General features: G+C 38.5%; 1 protein-coding gene and 1 long non-coding RNA gene across 2 annotated transcripts in view; both read left to right on the top strand.

The window, feature by feature from the left end:
* Nucleotides 1-17,383, top strand: part of LOC123308802 (disintegrin and metalloproteinase domain-containing protein 10-like) — a 145,062-nt gene that overhangs the window by 110,457 nt on the left and 17,222 nt on the right. The gene's annotated exons all lie outside the window — the stretch shown is intronic.
* LOC123308804 lies at nt 7,308-8,415 on the top strand. Its single transcript, XR_006537168.1, has 4 exons — nt 7,308-7,360; nt 7,419-7,546; nt 7,986-8,153; nt 8,355-8,415. It is a non-coding gene; the product is annotated as an uncharacterized LOC123308804 (long non-coding RNA).

Raw genomic sequence — 17,383 nt, forward strand, 5'->3', positions numbered from 1 at the left:
AGGTAGGAATTTTGTGCCTCTTTTCATGATGGTTCGTGATAATCTTGAACTTAATATAATTACAGCGTCCATACCCGAATTTTTATTATATAAATTCTTTTTAGATAATGTTATATATTATCTCAATTCAAAAAATGCAATTCAACGGTGAAATAAAATATAGGGTGTCCCATTAAAAAAATTATAAGTTTGAGTTATGACTCAAAAATGGTAGCTTAGAAATTTTTTTTATGTACGCCAATGAATTCTACGTAAAAATATCTATCTAAGACCGTTTAGACAGTTTTCGTCTTGAAAATATCATAAGAGGATCTCGAGATAAACAGTATCCCCGAAAAGGCTATAATTTCAAAATGACGCTGTAACTTACAAAATTTAACATATATTAAAAAACTGAAAGCGCCTTCGAAGTTGTCATGAAAAAGTATCCTATAAATTTCTAACTTAAAATTTTTTATCTCCAACAGTTGCAGATGTAAGTTTAGGGGACAGCGAATTTGGGATGCACAGTACAATGAAGAGTCAAAAGTTTTTTCTAATTTGTAATGAATAACGACCGTTATATCTATGGAGTTCATTCCGCAACATAAGTATCCTGTAGCGTTCCTCGAACAACTGAAGAACAGAAGAATCTCCACTTGGAAGAATGGACTTGGTCGAGAGGCCCTTCCGGCCAAAAGCAAGATTTTGAATGTTTTAAATATTATTGAAAGATTGAAAGTATCTCTAACGACGAAAATGATCATTCAACAACGCAAAGATGATATTCTTCACGCTGGCGAATAAGTTATGTATTAAATAATTATCTAATAATTGTAAGCTCTTGTATCATACGCCGAACTGTAATGGTAACCCGTTGAATTAACCTCTGCTGAAACTCATACACATGCTATGTTGCTTGATATCTAAAAATGTACCTATTGCTGATGAAATCGTTACATACGAAATTGTATTTTGTGTCCCTGAGGATGAAATCGAATTCAAAAGCTTGGCGTCTTATGAATACAGAGTTAGGTCTTAATGGCGCATTTGATAGATATCAATTATTAAATAAACTAGGTACAGTACAATCGAGATAACGTGAACAGAATAAAACCAGGGTTGTTCACACAATAGAGGTTGTTCATATTACCGGAGGTCACTGAAATACAAACTCTAAAATATATTTCTATACAGATTTATTATCTAATAAAACTAAAATACATTCTTATCGAAGATTTACAATGGTTGAAAAAATTGTGAGATCTTAGTTTGCACCCTTTTTGGCAGAAACAATGTTGTTCACGCTATTGAGCTGTTCTAACGAGCGAGTGTTCACAGTATCGCGATTGTACTGTACTTATATATATACAGGTTGTTAAAAAACAACGTGTCAATATTTTGGGAGCTAATCCTAGACCTCAAAATAAATAAAAAGGTTTATATAAGCATGGCTCCGCAAATCAGCCGTTTTTGAGATATAAGCGATTTTTGGTTTTGAAAAATCAAATACTAGCGCAACCAAATACGATAAATTTCAGGCGTTCTGTAAGGAAACCGTAAATTCAAGAACAAAGCAAGAAAAAAATCCCAAATAATTCCAAAATTCTTTTTGAGGACACAATATGAATTTTTCATCATATAACTTGGATTTGATAGACGGCACAATTCGAAGAATTATAAAATGATTAATGCGGCCTACAGGCACAAATTGGATTTGAGAAGTTACTTTTCCACCGAAGGAGATTTTTCGATTTCCTATTGACGAGAATAGCAAGGATTTCTATTCCATTCTACCAAAATAAATTTAGGAAAGTTATAAAAATTATATCTTTCTTTTTCACATGAAATATTCATGTCCCCTCATCGATCTCGCAAAAACTTTGCACGTCTTGTGGAAAAATAAATTCGAAAAAATATTCTAAGCAATATCAATACCTCTGATTATATATTAAATCCTTTGATCTTGCGCCAAATCAGATGATCTTCAAATTTTGATTGTCTTGAAATTGTTCTGCACTTTCAGATCTCAACTCTTTATTTCGAATTTCAAACAGAAGTTTGGATAAGGATAAAATAGGAGATGTGACCTACAAGGAATCTTCTTACCAACTGGATGAAGAATCAAAATGCATTTAAAAGATGCTATGGTGCGTAATCATATTCGTGAAATATTTCTACCAAAGATGTGCCGACACACGTGTGCATCTATTTTACTACCGAAAAGTTCGTCGGTACTTACGTCGGCATGTCTTTGATCTCAACGCGCCGAAAAAACATCTCGCATGCCATGAATGAAGGATCTTCCTTATATGAAACTTTCCACATTATGCCATTTGAATCATTAATTCATTTATTATTTGAAATATGAACAAATATGGACTTACAATGAAATAACGAACAATTCAGTTTTCTTATTTTTATTTTTATTCATGAGTTATTAGGTTAAAGAAGATATTTTCGCTTCTTGTTTTTTGAAGGAGCATAAACCAATTTCGCTCGGACAAACGTGAATCTGCTAAGAACATAGGATTTATACTGTGAAAAACATTTATTAGCTACTAGGTATTTTTGAATAGGTGTGAAATGATATAGATAGAAAATAATTTTTTCCGCCGACCTCTTAATAATAGCACTGTTTTACGTACACGAAATTAACCGTTAATGAACCCTTTTATTGGTTAATTTCCTATTAATGCATTATTGTCATGGGTAATCGAACATAGAAGTATTCAGCAGCTACCCAAATATTATATAATTACCATTCCTTCTTGTTGGTTGTCATCATCCTTGCTCTTTCCCAAGTTTGTCCCCTTTCTCCAATTATCTTCCCCATTTGCTTGCCCCAGGTAGTAACCGGTCTTCCGCGCCTTCTTTTTTCCGTAACCTTTGCTTCCCATACTTTTCTAGCAGGTCTTTCGTGATTCATCCTATTCAGATGTCCCCACCAACTCAGTTGTCTCTTCTCTATGAAATCCTGCAGAGGTTCTATTCCGATGTCTTTACATATATAATTATTTTATTTGTATGTCGCATTGATCTTCGTAATTGAGCGTAATTGAGCAGAGATGAATTGTGAAGGTTGCAGAAAAATTATGTTGGTTAGAGAGTAATCAATATATCTATGTACTATAACTCCAGCTTCCACCAGCTCCACACATTCTTAACGGATATTATAGGGAACGGTATCAATGTCATTTACTCAAATTGTCATAACTCGAATATGCCCTCTATGGACTTCTCGAATTGTCCGATCGGCCGCATAAATATCAACATTCCGATATTAACATAGAAAATGTATAAAGTGTCAAATTTGACTAGGTATTGATAGAAAATTTTTGCAATCAAGAATTCTCATTCAATTCGAAAAATCTTGTAATCAACTCGTTAATTAATTGAGTGATTAATGATCTCGAACAATAACGTTCTCGCTTCGCTCGTACGTTAAAATGTCTGTATCATTAATCGCTGTTATAATAACCTAGTTGATTAAATAACTATTTCATCCCATCTTGCTAATGGAATCTATACAAATGCAAATCAATTTTCGATGTACAAACATGAACCAGCGAAAGACAAACAAACCTGAATGTTTGGTTCGAAAATTTGCATTTTGTGGTGTCATTATTACACTTTTTTTTATTGTTTTGAGGTTATTGGGTGGACAAAAGTGGACTCACATTGGACAAACGATCTTTACCATAAAAAACACGTTTTCGCAATTTGGGTGAGCTGCTCAGAAAATGCACCGCAACAACTTCTTTTTCCATATCTCTCAAACGGTGCCTGGACAAATGAAAAAAAAAAGGTGGACAAACATGGACCTACGATGGACAAACGACCCTGAAATTTCGGTTCAAAAATTCTCATTTGGGGGTGCCAACTTCACACTTTCCAAAATTTTAAAAAGTTGATTTCTACGGTTCTGTGGGTGGACAAATGAAAAAATTGGGTGGACAAACATGGACCTACGATGGACAAACGACCCTGAAATTTTGGTTCAAAAATTTTCATTTGGGGGTGCCAACTTCACACTTTCCAAAATTTTAAAAGGTCGATTTCTACGGTTCTGTGGGTGGACAAATGAAAAAATTGGGTGGACAAAAGTGGATTTACGTTGGACAAACGATCTGTACCATCAAAAAAACGTTTTTGCAATTTGGGGGTGCTGCTCAGAAAATGCACCGAAAAAAGTTTTTTCCCATATCTCTCAAACGGTGCCTGGACAAATGAAAAAAAAAGGTGGACAAACGTGGACCTACGATGGACAAACGACCCTGAAATTTTTGTTTCAAAATTCGCATTTGGGGGTGCCAGCTTCACATAGCTGCTAGACGTTGAGTTGATGATGTTCAGGTCCGGCGTATGGAAATGACCGCTGTATTTCATCACAATGAAAGACTGCGATTGTGAATATTCATGAAAAATAATGAAGGTTTCATTCCCATTTCAATTTATTTTCCGTAGAATCGCTTTCTTTCTTCAAAAAATCATTTATATAAATGAATAAAAAACCTTTCTTGAAAAATGCTCAATATTATCATCGAGTTTAAATATACCTACGTTACAGAGTGTTCGGTAACTGAAATATTTTAATTAAATTGGGTACAAGCATAAAAAACAATCTTTTCCAGGTTTGGCTTCAAGATACTAATTTGAAAATAGGTATGATGAATGAAGTAATAGTTTGTTGTCCAAATACATATTGAAATATTGCATAAAGTATTATAAACCTCAATGATAAGTTGTCAGAAGCTATAAAATCAACCTGCAATAGAATAAAATAATAAAAAGACAGGATAAACATTCATATATTGGTCCCCAAATTATAATACAATTCTCCAATCTAATATTTATTAAGCTGTTAAAAGATATATCAGCGTTCTTGAACTTTAAATATTCATCAACTGCACTTCAACTGCCAGTGTTTCTTGGAGGGGCATTAAAGAAACGTACCAAATTGACTAGAAGCAAGTCGTATCAACCCAAACGCCTTTAAGTTAAGATTAAACTGGCTAACCATCAGGTCTTCAGCAAAATCTTGTATTCAACCATGATGACAGTAATTGCAACTAATGCCAGAAACAAGTGTCCTTTCAATTTTGAAAATGAATCTTATTTTATCTGCCTAAATTCCCAAGAAAAAATTTACGGCAATTATGTGAGGAGGAGATAGTGAATAAAGAATTTATTGAAGCACAAATACACAAGATACATTCAGAATAAATTGAAGAAAAACAGATATTTAATGGATACCTCAGATGAATTCTATCTGTGAAGAGCATACATATTTGAATTAATTTACTCAGAGAGTTATCTGAATAAAACTGCACACTAAATATAGTTGTGAGGGCATTTTCATCTTTTCAGTATAATTTTTTAATATTAATATCAGTCTAATTTCCCTTGCGAAGTTTTGCTAGCCGTAAACGCATCGGTCCATTTGAGAACAACCTTCAACGACAATAGTGTGTCGAGGTCCCTTTAATGCATCTCTAATAGAATGTTCAAAATCTGTTGAAGGAATGCATATTTTCTTCGCCATAATTTTCACTGGAAATATATATTCCATCATCCCTCAAGTTTGCTACATTATAAGTGAGTTCGCAATTTGCACAATTCTATTTTTTGCCTATCTTTCTCATTAAATACCCAGAGAAGTATGCAATGGAGTTGGACTCTAGGGTATTTTGTCCACAAATTCTTCATTCATTTTCTCCTCCTCACAAACCTCGCTATTGTCCGAATCAATCGAAGACGTAATCCTAAGATTATAGAGTTAACTTGTAACGTGGGTTACTCGGAGAAACCTAATCTCGAGCGCCAGCTATTCTTTTCAATAGGAAGAATAGCAAACCTACCAGAGTAGCTGCTAGCCGGAGACAGAGCTCGCTGTTATCTAGGGCGGTAGCGATAACGAAGAAGTCAAAATCAAATGATATAAAAGTTTATTTACACCTTCGGAAACTAATTATATGTACAAGGGAGATATGCGTAGGTATGAACTATGAGTGAATCTATAAGCGAACATACATTCAGGAAATTCTATCCGGTCACGAGCACTTTATGAAATTTAGACCGGGTGTAGTGAAAAATTAAAGGTTCAATAAAAATGCGCCAACCAGAACTGACGGAACGAATGCTAAGGACTTGCTATACGGTATCGGTATGTAGTTGTATTTCTCCGGAAATGAAACACAATATAACGCGCCATGACTGACAGAAAAGAAGAGATTTCGGATTCAACACTTATGACGCGGAACGCGGACAGGCGGGTTAACGGAACTTTTCCTTCAGTACCCCAAGGGCTTCCGCACCATGACTGATAGCGAAGGGAAAAGTCAGACTCGCGAAACAGGGTAAAGAACGATAAAATACAACAGAAAAACGATACAGTACAGCAGTGTCAAAGTTAAAGAAGTAACGGCGTAGGTCTAACAAAGAAACTGAACGGTACAGACGGGGACCTACCTCCTTTGTTTCAAGCACTCGCGGAACTCAAAGGATTTAAAAGAAAAACTAAAAAATTTACTCTAAGTAGCACTGATGCAAACACAAAATAATTATTCTTCAACGGCGAAAGAAATACGGAAAATTAACTGAATTTAAAACAGAAGTCACCACGTTAGAAAGCGAAAAATCGAAATACTGAAGCAAAGTCAGAGAGCAAGTCGAAGAACTGAAGTAAAAGTCGAAAAGTGACCGTCGCGGGGGAAAATTTGCTTTTATAGGCAAATCCCCTCTCACGGTAAAAATCTGAAAATTCCAGAATGCGACAAGAATGAAAAACGTCGTCAGCTACGGTTTATCGCATATCAACAGATAAAAAACGTCGAAATCTTCAGCGGCATGTAAGAAAAACAACGTGAAATACAGATAAGCGGTTTTTTACATTTACTCTGCCTATCGGAATGAACGTACGGAATATTCGAGAATTAAAATATTTTCAAAGACGGAAATCTAAAACGAAAGAAATGCACTAAAATGAATTCCAATTTTCCTCAGAAAACTGGACTCCATTACACCCTCCCCAGCTCGGAAGAAATTAACTTACGATGAAATAGTGAGTTTAATTTCACGACTCTATCTACCCCTAGAAATAATGACCTTACTTTCTCGCGCGCCACCTATATACTCGTGACCAGTTCACAACTCAATCAAGTACTTTTTCCTCTCTATGGTTGGGAGTGGTAGTTCCAATGCGCACGCAGAAACGTCAGCGTCAGTCACCTCGGCGCAGGTCTCCGCCATCTTGTCAAAGAACTTTGTTCAGCGTTCCGTGGATACTTGATGTGGGTGTATAATAGTGGAAAATCTTCTTTCTCTATGTGGAAATCCATCTTCATCGCTGGTCGGAAACGTGCCATGCTTCATCCCTCCGGTGAGTACCTAATTTAACTGTGTTTGGCGGGTGTTTGAATTCCATCGTGGTTCTGTAGGTTACCCAGGATTCGTGGGAGCTGCAACAGGTGGAAAGCCTCCCACAGCCCGACGTGGGGGCTCAATGGACTGGTATGACCCGGCTGTACGGACGTTGAGACTCTCGGATCCGGTATGAGACTTGCAGGTGGGTAATTTCTAACAATAATTCTCCGATCTTCATCGTTCCTCGTGGTCCACTTTTCTGCTTGGAACGGTTTTTCTCTGTATTCTGTTTTCAGGTAGACGGTGTTTTCTCCAGGTAGACAGTTTTAAATTGACGGTACCATAATTTCGATTCGGTTCAGAATAGAAATTGGTTAGATGCATTTGATTAATAGACGGATATACTCAGTTGAAATGTGAAACAGTATCCTTTATTAATATTCCTTACATAAGTAACAGATTTTTCGGACAGTTTTAACAGGTTTGATTTATAATTGCATGCTGAACGGATGAAAATCTGTAGATACAATATTTCGGTCAACGGTGGTGCATGTACGGAATTTGAACGGAATTGTTACGGTGTAATCGGTTATAACTATGTTTGATAATGGGCATTCTATTAACGAGATTTCTCCTTGTAGGTAGCTTCGGCTTCTTGGACAGGCACAAAGGGCTAACTCCCTACTGGTTGACATGCGGAATTTGTTCAACTTCTTTCGGGGTGGTGTTACCCGCTGGTTCTTGGAGACAGATTGTCTGGATGCACTGGTTCTGGTTGGTTGAGCAACAACAGTTATTCAGATAAACAGGTAAACGGAAAATAATAATATAGTCGGTAACGGAAAAAAAATATATATATTCGGTAACGGAAAAATAACAGATTTCCTCATTTCAGAGGTTATTTCTATAGAACGGTTAACGGATCATGACAATAATATATGTTATGCATGAAATGGTTTTAAATCTTTAATATGTATATTAGTGATTTTTCTACCCTCTGTATCTTTCAGGTCATAGACGACAGGTGAAACAACTTTAACGACGGTGAACGGTCCGGGAAACTTCGGAGCCAACTTGGCGGCGAAACTGTCAACGGCCGAGGATAAAGGACGGTCTCGGCGTAGAACTTTATCTCCCACATGGTATCGGACTTCTCTTCGTCGAAGATTGTAGTGGTGAGCCTGTTGTTGGAAGGCACGGTATAGTTTAGTACGGACGAATTCATAAGCCTCCTGGAGATGTTTGATCTGTTGAGTACGGTAAGTCATGTCTCTGTTTTCTTCTTCTGTACGGTTGGATTCTCCGTTCATTTCATTATTGTGGGGGTTTGTCGAATAAATCGCCCTCGGGACTTCTAGTTCCCTTCTATAATTTAAAAATGCCGGTGTAAATCCAGTAGACTCCTGTTTAGCGGTGTTGATGGCAAACGTTAACTCTCCTATCTTTTCATCCCAGGTTCGCTGATCGGCTTCGCAAAACTGTGCTATCATGGTTTTCAGGGTACGGTTAGCTCTTTCTACAGGGTTGCACTGAGGAGTATACGGTGGTGTGAAACGGTGAGCGATGTTCAGCTCTCGGAGACTGTTCTTGAATAGCCTGCTGTCGAATTGTACTCCATTGTCGGATATTACTAGTTTTGGGCAACCATATTTCAGGATAACTTGTTCGTAGAGGGCCGAATAAACAGTTTTGGCGGTGGCTTTCCGCAACGGACGACACTCTACCCACTTTGTGAACCGGTCTTGCATTACCACGATGTAGGAGTTTCCCTTTTTTGACGTGGCAATGGTCCTACAATGTCTGTGGATACTTCTTGGAACGGCGCATCCGCCATTCGGTGTGGTTGCATCTTACCAGGGGTTTTCTGTTGCGAAACTTTGTACTTTTGGCACGATGTGCAGTTCCTCACGTATTTCGCAATGTCTCTAAACATCCCTGGCCAGTAATGGTTTCTGGCTATCCGTGCAATCGTCTTAGCAATTCCCATATGACCTGCTAGTTCTGAGTCGTGGTTTTCCTTCAGTACTTCGCTTCGCTTTTCGGTAGGTACACAGAGTTTCCAGGGTTTGCCGGTTCCATCTTCTGTGAAGTCGGATGAGTCCCAGAAATGTCGCAACAGTTTTCCATTTTCAACGGCATAGTCAGGAAAATTTGCTGGGTCCTTTTCCACCTCCTGTAACTTCTTGTTGTACCATCTGCATTGGGTTGTTTCTATCTCGGCCAGGTACACGGAATCTACGGACGGTAACGGTTTAAGTGATTGGTTGACCGTAGGTGTCTTCAGGGATTTTCTCCGGCCCTGCACTTCAACAGTTTCCTGAATTTTCCGTGTTGGTTTGGCAATCAGTCGACCTTCCAGGTAACAGTCCGCGGTACTGAGGTTAATGGAAAAATTGAACCTTCCTAATACGTCCATTCCTAGAATGAGGTAAACTGGTAAATCAGGCACCAACAAAAATTTTACGTCGGTCAAGGAATAATCAGCCAGGTGAACAGCGGTAGTGTAGAGTTTGGGTGTTGTCGTGGGTTGACCATTTGCAACCACCACGAAACCATTCTCAACATGTTGTCCGGTGATTCCCTTGCTGTCACACTGTTTTGCCACTTTCCGACTTACGAAACTCTTCGTGGCTCCTGTGTCAATTAATGCTTTGTAGTGTTCTCCGGCTATCTCAACTTCGACAAGCGGTCGGTTATCATTCCAGGCAGTCGATGTCATGGGAGTCAGTGTGTCGGGAGATATGGTCGACTCCTTCTCCATATCTCCGTCTAATTTTCCGGACGGCAGGGACAATCTCGTGAGAGAATGTTCTCCCTCTGGCATCGAGAACAGAAAATTTTCGGTGGCCTGCGACATTCTCGACGCATGTGGCCATATCCACCACATCGGAAACACTGTGTCTGGAAGGACACTCTCCTCCCTGATGATGATTCGGTCCGGTCAGCGTGGCTATTTTCGGCTCGACGGCGGGGTGGCGGTGTTGAAGTTCCGGATCGACCTTCGGACCTGTCTCCAGAAGTCGGACAGCGTGATTCCTGTTGCCGGACTGTTGACTCTCTGGACCTGGGTGGCCTTGGACGGCTTTCCCCCGGCGGAGAAAGTCGTGTCTGGTTGGCTGGTGTCGGCGGGACTAATTCCCTGTGTTCAGTTGTTTGGTGAACCTGCTCTCCGGTATCCACAGAAAAACTTGCCCGATATCGGTTCGGTTGACGGGGAGTGTACGTTAGGTGAGGTTCCTCCAGGAAACTTGGCTTCGAAGGTGGCCGGGTGTACTGGCTCATCTGCCGCTGGACTAGTTCAAAAACTTTTCCCTTACGGAGAAGTTCATCATACGTCTTGGTCTCCTGGAAAGCCAAGGCCTGCTGTAAGGGCGGGATCAACCTCTGTCGGATGAGTCGGATCTGCTCCACCTCGGATGGTTTTGTATAGGTGAGTTTCTGGAATAAGTTCTGCAGCCGGGTAACATACAGAAGCAGCTTTTCTTCAGGACCTTGTGTTCGTCTTTTTATTTCCTCCAACAGATTCTCCTCATAGTTAACAGGCAGAAACGCTTCTTTCAGTTGGTTGCTGAAATCCTCCCAGTCCTCGAAAGTAGCCCTCCTGGGAATAAACCAATCCCTTGCATCTTTTCGTAGTAATTCATAAACTGATTCAAAAACTTGTTCCAGGGACACTTTACGGAATTCAGCCAGCCTCTCCACTTCTTCAAGAAATCCGGTCACACTTCCAGTGCCATCAAAGGAAATGTTCCACTTGTGTACCGGGACAGTCGGTATTGTTGATCGGGACTCCGGTTCTGATCTGACAGGTGTTGTGATGACTGGTCGGTCAGGACTTATCCAAGGTGCAGGTAAGTGTGGAAAAGACACCCTTCGTGTAGAATTAATCCATCTACCCTGTGTCGGACCGTCAGGTGTTGTTGTCCCATAGTCCTGTGACTGTGTGAGAGGTATCGCTGGTAACTGTCGCAGTAATGCTCTACATGTCTGTCTTGTCTCATTCATGACCTCTTCTAATGTTGAATTCCTTACAGGTGTACCAGTACGTGAGACATCGACCGCTACAGGAGGATCGACATCATCTCCCAAGTTGATCAGTGATGACTCTCGGATCCTTGAAATCCGTTCCGGTTGGATCGGTGACACTCCAGGTGAACTGGGCACCTCCACATCTATAAGAGACCTCTGATCTCGGCTGGATGGCTGCGGTTGTTCACGATTACTCTTCTTACGTAGCTCCTCCAGTGCTTCCAATGCCTTAGCTGTAGTTGCCTTCATTTAATCGACTAGTTGTAACTGTGTTGTGTCTGAGGTGACAATAAAGTCCAGCCTTCCTTGAATGTGTATTAATCTGGTGTAAATTCGCGAAAATTCGTTAGCCGTATTCTCATGATTGAAGTTCTGAAGGGATTCCACCAAATCGGTGAGTTTATTTTGGCAAATCTCAATCTCCGAGGCGGGATTCAATGATGTTGGGGGTAATAGAGGTTCATTAGACTGAAGTACTTGTCGTAGTAGACTCCGTTTAGTCATCACAGTACCCGGTATCGATTGTCCTCTCAGTTGTAATTCGTATGTAAGTTCATCACCGAGTAACCGATTCACATCCATGTTCGACATATTATTTTCAACTAAGTCCGATTCAGAACGCACCAATATTTCACACTCGGTATGTCTTTCACAATCCGTTCAAGTTCTAAGTCCGACCCGGTAAGTTAATCGTTGGCTAACCTATTCACTTAAGTTCGAAGTGGGTGTCGGTGTGTCACAAAAAAAATAAAGTCTAAGTCCCGGTGTATCAGAAAAAAATCTAAGTTCAAGTCCCGGCGCACTAAAATAATCTAAGTCCCGATGTATCACACTAAAAATTTTACAAGTCCAACGCTACTCGAAAAAAAATTCAATCAGTCCCACTAAAGTCCGAAAATATTCGCGAAATACCGCACACACTCGCAAGTCGTTTCGTATAGTCCGGAAAATTTCCCGAAATTCGAATCGCACCAGAACGCACAGGTTAAATTTCCAAAAAGTTTTTCAAGTTCAATAGCCAGAAAATAAATCACAACAATCGAATTTCAGCCTTCAGAAAAATCAGAAATAATTGGTAAGTTTCAACAGTACAGGTCGAAAGAAAATAAAAGCAGGTAGACAAGTTATCAACAGGGTAATAGGTGATTCACTATTAAACCGATAGGTAAATCAAACCTATCAAATTTTACCAATTGTGACAATAAATTTTCAATGTTCGGAAATTCACTCACCTTCAATACGAAATTAAAACTGTTCAATTCAATGAATCAGAAATAATGAGAAATCGAAAATAATTTTCACTGATATAACGGCGTAATAACAGTTCAGTTTTCCTCAACTCAATAAAGTAATCGGTAAAAAGAATAATCACAAATTATTTTCAATGGGTTTCAACAATGGGAAAATTTTCAAAATATAGTCCAACTCAATTCAAATAACAGTTCAATACAGAGTGGCAGGTAATAAAACACAAATCAAGTTTATTTTTCACAGTTTTCCGTTCAAGAAATAGTTACTCACTGTTCTGAGGTTTTACTCACTGTTTCGGGAATTCACTCACTGTCCGGTTAATGTTTCTCACCTCTGTTGTTTCCTACTAGATTTTGCACTGTCCCTGCTCGGGCGCCATTTTTTGTAACGTGGGTTACTCGGAGAAACCTAATCTCGAGCGCCAGCTATTCTTTTCAATAGGAAGAATAGCAAACCTACCAGAGTAGCTGCTAGCCGAAGACAGAGCTCGCTGTTATCTAGGGCGGTAGCGATAACGAAGAAGTCAAAATCAAATGATATAAAATTTTATTTACACCTTCGGAAACTAATTATATGTACAAGGGAGATATGCGTAGGTATGAACTATAAGTGAATCTATAAGCGAACATACATTCAGGAAATTCTATCCGGTCACGAGCACTTTATGAAATTTAGACCGGGTGTAGTGAAAAATTAAAGGTTCAATAAAAATGCGCCAACCAGAACTGACGGAACGAATGCTAAGGACTTGCTATACGGTATCGGTATGTAGTTGTATTTCTCCGGAAATGAAACACAATATAACGCGCCATGACTGACAGAAAAGAAGAGTTTTCGGATTCAACACTTATGACGCGGAACGCGGACAGGGGGGTTAACGGAACTTTCCCTTCAGTACCCCAAGGGCTTCCGCACCATGACTGATAGCGAAGGGAAAAGTCAGACTCGCGAAACAGGGTAAAGAACGATAAAATACAACAGAAAAACGATACAGTACAGCAGTGTCAAAGTTAAAGAAGTAACGGCGTAGGTCTAACAAAGAAACTGAACGGTACAGACGGGGACCTACCTCCTTTGTTTCAAGCACTCGCGGAACTCAAAGGATTTAAAAGAAAAACTAAAAAATTAACTCTAAGTAGCACTGATGCAAACACAAAATAATTATTCTTCAACGGCGAAAGAAATACGGAAAATTAACTGAATTTAAAACAGAAGTCACCACGTTAGAAAGCGAAAAATCGAAATACTGAAGCAAAGTCAGAGAGCAAGTCGAAGAACTGAAGTAAAAGTCGAAAAGTGACCGTCGCGGGGGAAAATTTGCTTTTATAGGCATATCCCCTCTCACGGTAAAAATCTGAAAATTCCAGAATGCGACAAGAATGAAAAACGTCGTCAGCTCCGGTTTATCGCATATCAACAGATGAAAAACGTCGAAATCTTCAGCGGCATGTAAGAAAAACAACGTGAAATACAGATAAGCGGTTTTTTACATTTACTCTGCCTATCGGAATGAACGTACGGAATATTCGAGAATTAAAATATTTTCAAAGACGGAAATCTAAAACGAAAGAAATGCACTAAAATGAATTCCAATTTTCCTCAGAAAACTGGACTTCATTACAAACTCTATAATCTTCTGATCTACACCTACCACATCTATCGGATATAGTTTACCACAATCGGCACAATCGGCTTCCCTTATTGTGGTAAGTTGGAAATCACCATCTTCCTGGCAGTTGGAATTCTCTGTACATTTCTCTAGACAACCAGTCATGACCAACTGCAACCCAAATCTGAAACATCGTCTTATTTTCGAGAATAAATTCTCGATTGAGTCCTGGTTAAGACGACTCGTGATCAAGTAAGGTTGTGATTTTTTTGTCTATTCCCATAACAAAAGGACGCCATTGATGGTTTGTATTAAACCATTAAAACAAATGGTACATGTTTCTCTACAGTCCAGGACTAAATCAAATCAACTGATTCTTTTGAAGTTTGGTCTGATGTGGTATTTTTGTCCGACACAGGCGACACAAGTCTCTGAAGATAATTGCTCTAAAATTTTGCCTGAGAATTGGGTGAGCCAAAAAGATCATTCATTTTCAGAACAATTTGTTCTGTTGTCTTGTAGACTTCAGCTCACCAGTTAGAATTACTGTCATCATGGTTGAATACAAGGTTTTGCTGAAGATCTGGATAGCCAGTTTAACCTTCATTCTCTAAAAGGCCTCAGAAGAGCACGAGAAAGAATATTCCTAGAGTCAATTTGGTAGGTACGTTTCTTTTATGTCCCTCCAAGAAACATTCGTACCAGTGCGGCACCTCCGACTACAATGTCCCTTTTTTAGAGGGAATTTCTCACATTCTTGAGGGATGTCGAGGGTCGAGGGCAATTTTTTTTTCTCATTGAAGAAAAAGTATGACTTCTTATGCGACACTCCGAACATACTGTAAAGCTACCTATTATATGATCCTAACAAAATAGTTTAATCAACTTATTGTAGTTGAATTGATGTATACAGGGTCTTTCACGAGGAACCTCACCCATATTTATACGGGAAACTACTGAACGTATTTTCATGAAATTCAGCACTCATAAGTATTTCACGATGCTGATAAAATCTAAAATATTTTCAAGGCATGAGCACCTCCGGTTTTTCCGGAAATGACGTCAACTTCCGTTTTTCAAATTAGAACACCATTTTTTATTGCAGATATTGAATCTACGTTAAAAAATAATGTGAGTGTATGCATCACACCCTTGCCCTAAAGTGTATATTTTCTGAGTTATTCAAAAAAAACTGTTTTTCGTCTTGAATTTTCAGCTATTTCTTTTCCCTTCACGCCAAAAAGATGAAATTTTCAGGAACTGTTACTTAAACCATGTTTTAGATTTTAATACCCTAATATGCAAGAGAAAACAGTTACAGGTTGTTCCTAAATAGATGGCGAATTTTGATTCGAATTTGTATCGGGAACTTTTTTATTTCAACTAATCGGCCATCGGTTTTCTCTCCAGTGATAAATAAATAATTCCTTATGAACCATATGCAAAAACTTACCATGTTTTACATTCTTTTTTTTTAATGATAGATATCATTAATTACATCTGCCAAATTCCTCTTTATTCAGTAGCAGTTTGTGTTTACTATTAATTTTTTGATAATTCGTATTAAGTTATAAAATCGATCACTATGCCTAATTTTACCAATGAAGATTATTTAAATCTCATTCTACTTTATGGAGAATGTAATAAAGTTGTAGATAGAACGATTCGACTGTTCATTGAGAGGTTTCCTGACCGACCCAGACCAACGAGAGATACCATTAACAGAACCATGACAAACTTGAGAAATGTCGGATCTTTCGTTAAGAAAACTATACACAGAGAAAAAAGTGTAGTAGAAGATGAGAACAACGAAATTACAGTTCTTGCATATTTTCGTGTGAATCCTCAAAATTCTCTCAAAGATGCCGAGATTGATCTGGGATTATCTCAATCGAGTGTTTGGAGAATATTAAAAAAACATAAAATGCACCCATATAAATTCAATAGGGTACAGCATTTGAAGGAAACTGATTTCGTCAGGAGAACTGAGTTTTGCGAAGCTATGATGATTCGATTTCAAGAGAATGAAAACTTTTTGGACTGTATAATTTGGACAGATGAATCTAAATTCACAAAGAATGGTTCTTTCAATAGGCATAACAGTCATTATTGGGATGAAGAGAACAACCACCACTTCAGACAATGGAACTTTCAAGAGACCTGGAGTTTCAATGTTTTTTGCGCCATCAAAAATAATGCAATTCTCGATGTTCACATTTATGATGGGACTTTAACTGGTAAGATAGAACACTACACATGTTTGCATTATTTAAAGAATGTTCTCCCTTAGGAGATAGATATTCTGACATATTGACTCAAATAATTGAGCCGCTAGTACAGAACCATAATGACTTATGGTATCAACAAGATGGCGCGCCTCCACACAATTCACTCAATGTGTCAAATATCCTCTACAGGCAATTTGAAGATCGATGGTTGGTGAACAATGGTCCACATCTTTGGCCACCACGTTCTCCCGATTTAACTCCTTAAGACTATTATGTTTGGGGTAGGATAAAAAATATTGTCTACTCAACTCCCCTGACTGATAAAGAGGACTGCATTGAACGAGTCAGAAATGCGTTCAGGTTTGTTTAGATTTTTAGATTCATAGTTTTGAAACTCAATTTGGTTTTTAAACACTTTTGCAGATCTCCCGATGAAATAAGAAGAGCAACGCACGAAGCATTCCCGAGACGTATAAATAAATGTCTAGAAATTAACGGTCAAAACTTTGAGCATCTTCTCTAGTTATAACTGCGAGAGTTTGCCATGGTTCTCCTAATAGTAACTTTAAGTCGGTTTCAAGAAGGGGTGAAAAATCTACAGCATGGTTCAAATAACAGTTCCTGAAAATTTCATCTTTTTGGCGTGAAGGGAAAAGAAATAGCTGAAAATTCAAGACGAAAAACAGTTTTTTTTGAATAACTCAGAAAATATCCACTTTAGGGTAAGGGTGTGATGCATACACTCACATTATTTTTTAACGTAGATTCAATATCTGCCATAAAAAAATGGGGTTCTAATTTGAAAAAATTGATTTTTCACGATTTTGTCATCCCTAACTTTGAAAGCGATTTTTTCACCCCCTGTATCATGAATCGCGATTTCGATTTTTAAAGTGGATACATAAATCTTACATCTTGAAAA

This window comes from Coccinella septempunctata, chromosome 2, assembly GCF_907165205.1.
Source record: "Coccinella septempunctata chromosome 2, icCocSept1.1, whole genome shotgun sequence".
Lineage (NCBI taxonomy): Eukaryota > Metazoa > Arthropoda > Insecta > Coleoptera > Coccinellidae > Coccinella > Coccinella septempunctata.